Below are 9,910 nucleotides of genomic sequence, written 5' to 3'. Positions count from 1 at the left end.
GAAATAGGAATTCATCTATGGAAAAGCTGCCAAAAATTAAAATAAATCAATTAAAAGGCCTGAAAACCCAATAACACAAAAATTTCTTTAACAACTTTCATGACAAAGTGAACCTCTAAATGCATAGACATGCTCACTGGTCTAATCACATAATGTAAATGAGTTTGGATTTAATAATCATCTAAAAGGTTTTATTAAACAATTAAAATAAGGATACGTCGACCAAATAGGGATGACATTAGTAAAATATGAATAGTTGAATCACTAACTCCATGTGTCACTGCCAGGGATATAAATCCTACACACTAAACAACATGATCAAGTGTAATTGCATATAATAACATAGCCAAAGAAATAAATGCATTGAATTACCTAATTTAACCATTTATTTAATTACATTAAAATAATCTATTTACATCACTCATGTTCACATAAAGCATAACAACGCAAGAATCAAGTAAATAACCGTAGCATTAAATCCATCACATAACATAATCAATGATATGTCCAAATATCACATAACTAGATATCATCATAAAACCCACTTCATATCAAAATGGCATCATCATGCCAATATGATCAAATAAAAAACATAGTAGTCTAAAATATATGATACTGAAATCAAAGTATAACTATTGACCCTTAGGTCCTCTCAAATGTAAAACATAAGATAAGTAACAAATATCTCTCAGATCAAAATATAACACGGTAAATGTCTGCAACACATAACCAAATAATCCAACATGGACAAACCATTTGTAATTATTTAAGCATTTAATAATGACAATTTACACAACATTAAAAAGGCACTTAAAACACATAAATAAACATAGTCATAAACATGACTAACAATTGCTACAGGAGCCTAGTCCAAATGTAGCAAGTAATAGTACACAGTGCACTCTCTGCACACATCTCAAGGTAATCACAAAATAACCTCATGATACCACATCAATCTTGGTAACCACTGGCACAAACCTCAGTGAACCATTAATTACAACATAATCTCATAAATCAGCCAAGAGCAATAATCAAAGCAACTGATACAGAAACATACATCAAATCACCTCTATGATGTAAATCAATCATGGTCACAATCATGATCCTACACAATAATAGATCAAAAAGGTTGCATACATTAGGATGACTTGTAGAAGTCAAATGAGAGAGGCACTATAGGTACACATTAATATATTGGTGGAAGTTGGTATTGACATCAATGCTAAAGGGGGAGTATATTGAACCCTTGGTATTTGGTCTTTGATTGTTGTCATTGATGTAAATAATGAGATTATAATGAGCATATGACATACTTAAAATCATGTAATTATCAAATTTGATGTCCTGAAATATTATTCAAAACATATTCAAGACAAACACTTAAGTGTTATACAATTAACACTTAATGTTCACATTGGTTTAGAAAATGGATATAAAAAATAGTTTTGGTCTATTAGAAAGTTGATAGGAGTTTTATCAATTAGGTCCCAACTATAAGATCTTTTTGGAAAGGCCTTTGAGCTAGATAACATGGGTCTTTGTTAGTTTTTGCATATCAAATGCATGGAAAGAGGAAAAGTATGTTTATTAGAAACAATTACAAAATTGTTATGATAGTTTTAGCAGTATTGAGCAGTTTTGGTCTAATGGAAGTTTGGGGTATGTACCTATGTCCAAAATTTATACTTTCTTGGTTTGTAATTAGAGTCCATACATTCCTCTAAAACATTCAATAGGTGGTTCTACCCGAATTTGCAGGATTTGTGTGGAATTCCTTGTAGACCGAACAATTTGCAGGCAGATTTTTAACAACAAAGAAGAGGGCAATGCTTTATGTTTCTATTTTCATATTTGTGATTTGATTTTCATTGTAGAATTTTATCAGAGGTAGAAGAAGGTTTATATATTATTTCTTCATTCATTCATATTAGTATTTGATACGATCTTTTAATGGAAAAGGAAAATATATTTGGATACTAGATTTTTTAAGGAGAATATAAGTATATCATGCATTATATTTTCAACAAGAAGTTGAAACTAGTGATTCATGATTTTTGTTGTAACAAAGATTATCCTTTGATTTTTTTATCTCATTTTTTTATTTTGGAAGTTGGTGCTTCTTTTATTCATGAAGTTGGTACTTTACGTGTAAGGTAAGGGATTAGTGTTCCTTGAAATTGGTGTTTTTAAAATAGGGTGTTAGTGCTTCCTAGAGTTGTAGCTCTAAAAGATTTTCCCAAGAGGATAATAAAGTATTAGATTGAAAGTGGTGTTTTACCCTAAGGAGTTTTCCATGTTAAAATATTGTGTCATTTTTTTATTCATTAACTATCTTGTTCATGTTGTTAAATTTTATAACTTGTAATTGCTTCAAGTTTTGAAAAGTATTTTAAACCATTGATTCACCCTCCCTCTTAGTGGTGCTTGTATTCCAACATATTGACCCTATTAGGAGTCTATTAATTACATATAGTATCTTAGTCCTTGTTAGAGGACTAGGCCATGTTAAGAGCCTCAACCCTGTTAGGAATTGGTATTACAGTTAAATGTGTATGCAAGAAGAGCCCATTGCCCAAACATGCAATTATATAATTCAGTGCCTTAAACAAAATAGGATAGACACAATAACCTCTTCTTTTCTAACTATTTTACTTTTAATATCTCTAATCTTACATCACAATTCACATCATAGATCTCTCTTACAAGTTTTCATATCACATAGTTAGTAGGAGCAGACATAATATATTCACATTCACATTACCTCACATTTCTCTACTTCACAAGTAGTGACTTTTTACTTATACCCTTTTTTTTCACAAAACACTTGTGCAGTCAGCTTGATACTTACAAATGTTATGTTGTCTTAGGGTAAACATATGGGATATCATCACTACATTATTAAGTAATTATTTCACAACCGAAATAATTCCTTAACTCTTTATTCCTCTATTTTGTTGTGTTATATTCTATTGAGTTTACTACCTTTACTAGTGTTTTATTTGCAAGTTTGTCCATACTAATAATACTGCTTTGTGAACTTAGGTATGCCATCATGACACTCTATTCTACCTATCCTTAACTACACATATGATGATTACCAGTATAGACTTCACAATACTAAAGTTGTCTCTGAATTGATATCAAAATTGTCTAGCACTTAGACAATTTTATGTCTCTAATCATGGATTCTTCAGTTGTAAGTCTTGCCTTCTATTCTAGAATGATATGTTTCCATAAATGATAACCCTTGACCATACTATCTTAGCCATATTGCCAACATAGTATACGAAAGAGTTCTACAAGTTGATAATTACCTTTTCAAGCATTAAGAGTAATTGAAGAAGAAGGTAATTTGATATGTTAATAGTTTGAGACTTAATATTTAGGATAAGTTAGGTTTGTTGAGGATTAATAGAATTGATGATTCATATTATAATTTATTAAAGGAAAAAGATAAGTTAAAGAGAAAGATAGTTAACCCTAGGGTTAGGGATTAATGGATAAAGGAAAATATAAACTTGTGGTTAAAGAGGAAACTGATTAGAAGACTATGGGGAGGATTGAAATCAATGGAGAATTCAAAAGTACTTGTTTCAAAATAGGATATGTTTGTCATAGAGATTTCCAAAGATTGGTTGATTTAGAAAGGGCAAATAAAACCTAGTGGCACATGAGGAACAAGAAGAAAAGGGTGAAGTATTTGAAAGGGAAGTTGTACCTTAGATTAGAGAATATTTTATGTTTATAAGATTTCTATTGAAAAATATGAAACTAAAGGCTATATAGATAAGGAAATTATTTTGAAGTATTTGTAAGTCTACTAGAAAATGTTACAAGGGGATAGTGGAGGTTATAAGTACATATAACATTATATTTGAGGAAATGATACAAAAGTTATGATTGAGATGACTCAATCATCCTTATCCTTATAGGATATGTTTTTTTTAGGATTATCACATGGTAGGAGTGAAAGAATAATGTTGGGTTGATTTCAACATTGTATCTTATCAAGATGAGATATTATGTGATCTATCATTAACATGATTTTTTTCTATGTTTTGTTGGCTAGATATTGGAAATATGTTGGTAGTCATAAACATAATTATTGAAGAATTTTGTTTCTATAATCAAATATGGTATAATATTTACTTTAATTTCTTTGATGGAGGGAGAGATGAGATAAAGTATGAAAACATACACCTTAGGTGATTAGACTATTTTGGGTCAACAATTGATAAATAATTTGCAATGGGTGGTTAAAAAGTTTTATGATGCTACACATTTGCTAAAGGATTCTATGGATAAGATTTTAATGTACAAACAAAATGTATCAGAATATGAATCTCTAACCCTAAAACTAAGAAAAAAAATATATTAAAATTTGATATAACTTTACATATATTTGGTGACTCTCAACAAAAACTCAAAATAAATCATGGAATAGTGCCAAATAAAGGATCATAAGTTACTACCATATAGTGAAGAAGTCTATAAAATGAAGGAAAATTTTCTAAAGATCTAGTTCACACAAGATCCTTGGTTAAAAAACAAGACCATGTACACATTATGTCCAAAACAAGGCCATGTACACATTATGTCCATCATCAAATTTTCCCTCAAAATACCTTAGGATGCAACATAATACATGAATTATTAGTCAAGAAACTACATGCACTAATTTATAAGAACCGTGCATTTAAAATGACATACATCTTCATTAGTTCAAAATCCCCATGGTACCATGAGATTCATACTTACTTAAAGAATAGTATCATATCCTTCCACCTCAACGACAAATAATACCAAAACCTCATTCATATAAATTCCCACTATGGGTATGTGTATTTTCATGGTGTGCTAAAAAGTGGCACTATGAAAAAAATAGATTTTGAAAATGTCTAAAAGTGTTTCAAAATCTACTTTGATTTTTTTCCACCCATCCTAATATCAAAGATAAAAAGTTAGGACCATTTGTTTTCATGTTGCAAGAGCATCCTAGGTTGCATTGCTATCCTGCATGTTTTTAGTTTTTATCTTGCTACTAAAATTATGTTCTGTTGAAACTGTGTTTTCTAGTTTTTGTGTTCCTGTTGCAGACTATGTAACTAATTTTCTATAATTAATGAGATACTACACACTTCATGGATTTAAGAGGGGCTATAGGGCACAAGTTCTAACTCCTTATTGTAGACACCTAAAAACCTTTAGAAAATAAAATTTTGTTTTATTTTCTGAAAAAGTCCTGATGACATCATCATTAATTAATTAATTAATTAATTTTTATGCCATTAAATCCTTTTATCTTAATTAAAAATATTTAATTAAGGAATCCCTCCCAAAAATGTTTAAATCTTATTTAAACATTATTTCCTTATTTATTAATTATTTAATTAATAAATTGACCAAAAATCCTAAAATAAATAAAAAATTTATTTTTTTCCCAAAAGTTGGCCAATTTCCTTATGACCAATAACCTCTTCCAAAATCTTCTAATCCTTCTTTAATTTTGATTAAAGGCTAATCCCATCATTTCCTACCCCTAATCCCAACTCAAAATATTTAATTAAAATTAAATATTAATCCTCATGTTTATTAAAAAAGTTTTAATAAATATCTCCTCAACCCAAACCCTTGAAATAAATAAAACTTTATTTATTTCCTAAAAATCTAATTTATCCTCATCCTAAGAAGTTCTAGACTCTTCTAGAAAGTCTCCATCCTCATCCTAGGAAATTCTAGACTATTCTAGAAAGTCTTTATCCTCCTCCAAAATCTAGACTCTTCTAGAAGATGTCTTTAAACCTAATCCTAATCCCCTCCTAACCTTGTCACATTCCCTAAACATGGGTTAAGACTTACTAACCCAAGCCAAAGTTAACAAATATCTCCTCCTTCACCCACCCTCATTAAATGCCATCCACTTGCCTATCCCTAAGCTAATCCTAAACCATCCTAATCCATCCTCTAATCATTTTCACAAGCCTAAGCAAGCTTAGAACCTTCCTAATCAAGTTCAAGTCGAATTTGCTCTCATCACCCTCAAAATATCTCAACCATAAAACTTTATGAAGTCCACTAGGTCATAAATGACTCTTACAAGCCCTTTTATTGCTCTTACAAGTCATTATGAGGGTCTTTATAAAGATTTTATCCCTTGAGCCTCCTTTTTTGACTCATCCTTCCCCTTTCCTCCATCCTCTCACCATGTGACATGTGTCACTCCTTGATTGGCTATAAGGAAGCACAATCCATGTGCTCTCCTCTCATGCAATCTGAGCCCTCCATAAGCTTTTTCCCATCCTTGCATCTTAGCCCTCAAACCCTCAAGCCTCTTGCCTATAAATTGGATCCTTCCCCTTTGCAAAATAACACAATCCATGAAGTAAAGTTATAATGCTATTTTGAGAGCCAAATCCATACTAAAGCCATCTATCCACACCAAAAATCCACAATCATCCATTGAAGCCTTTGGAAGCATATTGAGCATACATCCTATCCATTTAGATAAAGCTACTCAACAAGAGAGCTTCTTATTGAGAGAGTCCATTAATGGCTCATATTCTCAATTGAGAGCTCATCTTAGTCTATCTTGAAGTTTATGAATTTTGCTTAGTTTGTAGAAGCTTTATTTAAATTTGGTTTCTATTAGCATACTAACATTGCTCATATACATTTTGGCACGCCCGGTGGGACCCCACATGGGTCATCTTCATTAGCTTTTTTAGTCAAGTTTTGTATGTCATTTGCTGATTTTGGCTAATTTTTCTTGTTTTTGTGATTGGTAGGATTGTATAAATTGGTTTTGTAGGTCCACATGAGCATGAAGAAGACAAAGGAACTCATAGTCTATCTCATAGTATTTGCAGATTTTTCAAGCTTATAGGTGGACAAAGCACTCGTAATTCTTCTTCCTCTTCTTGTCTATATTCTTCTTATTCCATCTACTTCTTCTTCTTCTTCTTGTGGGAGATCTTGGCTATTTTTTTTTAAAGAAGCAAAATCATACACACTTCTTTTTAGTGCTTAAAATGAACCCCCAAATCATACTTAAATCCATTAAAAAACTAAAAATTTGCCAAAAAAAAAAAAATCTTTTAACAAGTGAAACTAAACCAATGTAATCATTTGCATCCTTGCAACATCAAGGTTTTAGATGCATTCATGCAAAGTTAGGAACACTTCATTTTTGGGAATGTAAAAATAACTTCAAGTTTCCATTTGAAAAGGTTCAAAATCAACACTAAGTGCACACTAAAATCTAAATCAAACTCAAAGCATCAATCAAGGATAAAATGAACCTCATTTGCAAATATGTTAAAGTTCTTTTAAAAATCTCATGAAAACTAAGAGTCCTAAATGGTTGCCAAAATTGTCCTAAAAGCTTTGTTATTTGTTCCAAACAAATGTCTTGTTGCAAAATCTTGAATGTTTCTTAGGTTTTTCATGCATCAAAACAATCTAGGAATATCATTTTTGGGCTTAAAATATGCAAACTAGAACACAAAATCTTGAATGAAAACCAAAGTCCAAAGAGTCATTTTCACTTTTGAGTCCAAAACAATCTTGAATGATCTAAGGTTAAAACAAAGCACTTCAAAGTTCTTAAAACAACACACAAAATCTCAATCTTGAATGCTCAAAAGAAAACACTTGAATGTTTAACCACTTTTCTTTGAATGCATGTTGCTAAAATCACTCTTGAATGCCATGGATTAAAATCAAATTTTCCTTGAATGCATGGTTAAAACAACAAATCCAATCTTGAATTCTAAGGATCAATTAACTATTGCAATATCAAACACTTCATTTGGAGCTTCTAAAAATTGAACAAAACAAATCTCTTTTCCACATGCAATCTAGGTAAAGTTTGATTTTTGGACATTTAAGAAACCTTGTTAAGTTAAAATACAAATTTGCAAAAATCAATTTGAGTAGTTCCTTGGACTCACCTCTTTTCTAATCACCCATCAAATATTAACCATTGGTTGCAATCTCAGCGCCATTTATGGGGATGGGTCTACTTGAAAAAGGTGTTAAATGTTCCACAATCTAACTCACTCACTTGGTCTTTGAATTTTTGTTTTAACTTTATCAAAATTCTTAAATGATCAAAACTCTAGATTAAATCGATCACACTTCATGTTTGGGCACTAAAATTGAACAACAACTGACGTGGAGAGCCTCTGGGCGTGCGCTTGAAATCGAATCTCACACACTTTTATTTTGGGCTTAAAACAAACTCACACTCAATCTTGAATGCCTTAAAGAAAATTAATCGATACTTGACGTGGAGGGCCTCTGGGCGCGCGAGTTTGCTTTTGTTGACCCTAACTCTTCTTATTGTTTTCATTCTTTGATCGATTTACTTTTGTTGGCGCTTCAAGTTGGAATAAACATTGTATCTTAAACATGAGTGCTTGCAAAGTCTAGATCAGAAAACTTAAGCGTCAGTTGGTAAAAGAACAAATGTGTTTTTTAGCCCAAGGTCATCCAAGTCTTCTCTCCCCTTGTCATCTTTCGAGGCCATCTTGGGTGCATAAGATTAGGATCCAAAACCTTGTTTCTTTTTAGGAGGCCTGCTTGGGGATTTCATCACCCCTTGGACGACCTCAACTCCAGCGTTCTGGCAGAGTATAAGAATCGGAAGGTGAATCGAAAGACACCTCTCTTGGGATCAAAATTTTGTCACTCGAGCTAAGCCTCAAGGAACTTTATACCCTTGAGAAGTGAAAGAGGGAAGTGGGTTACCGCTCCTCTCGGTTGTGTGACATCTTTTTGGTCTCATCTACGGATTTGGGCCTCACGTACCTTGGGTATATCGAGGACTCCTTAGCTAAACCAACTGTCAGCCTTGTAGACAACCATCTAGGATGTTAATGTGTTTGAGGTGACTGATTGAAACATTTGTAGAACATACACACTCCTTGGCGCAAGTATCACTTTCTGAGAATCAAAAACTTCTATCTGGTTGTTTCTATCTATTGCTTGATCTTTTATTTGTTGAATGAATGTTTGCCAAACTTGGTCAATCCTAGCTTAGGGCATACTTAGCGTAGTCACTGCCTATTCTAAAAGTTGAATGAGTTGAAGCAAAACAACCAAGATCTCTCAAAGCCAAGCAAATTCAGAAATTGATGTCAGAGCAACCCAAACCCAAACAGAAGTTCCACAAAGTTAAACTCAAACCATCTCTAGCATACCAAGAACTTTCAGCCAAGAGAAAAGAAATAACACCAAGCCCACGAATTGCCAAACTCCATAAAGTAGAGGCAAAAGCTACCGATGAAGCACTTCAAGAGGCCTGGTTAGAGCACACCATCAAATTTAGCCAACATCTAGGAGTTAATTCTGCTTATGCCTTACCAACTAGGCATGATTTCTATGATTAGACACCCTTGTTTCTCCACATCTTCTTGGATAAGCTTCACTTTAGAGTCATTTTTGTAGAAAATCCAGCCATCTTAGGTTATCCCCTTAAGCATTATTAGCTCATCCATCTCATTTAGAATCAAACCATCTAGCCAGCAATCAAAACCTCACATCCAAGCCTTCACAATTGTTGTCACTTTTGCCAAAAGTTTGCCACTCCTAAAATCTTCCAAATCCATCAATCTCACCAAGGTTATCCCTTTGACAGAGCTTTGTCTAGGGTGATCCAGTTTTGTCACTTGTTATCCCTCATCACCTTAAGCTAAAGGTTGGGATCCACAAGTGGTCAATCTCGTGTCCTTCCTAAAGGATCATCAGTCTATCCTTAAGTTGACACAATCACCACCAAGCTTACACATAGGAAAGCAGACCTTTCGTGCTTTGGCAACATATCTTTGAAGTTAGAATCTCCAACCCAATCCTCCTTAGGTTTTTTCATATAGCTTTGCCTTAACCTAGGAAATCATTTGCATAGAGAAGC

Source organism: Cupressus sempervirens, chromosome 5 (genome assembly GCF_028749045.1).
Source record: "Cupressus sempervirens isolate cs-2001-9-10 chromosome 5, ASM2874904v1, whole genome shotgun sequence".
Taxonomy (NCBI): domain Eukaryota; kingdom Viridiplantae; phylum Streptophyta; class Pinopsida; order Cupressales; family Cupressaceae; genus Cupressus; species Cupressus sempervirens.
The sequence above is the reverse complement of the archived record's forward strand: the minus strand, read 5'-3'. Positions refer to the sequence as shown.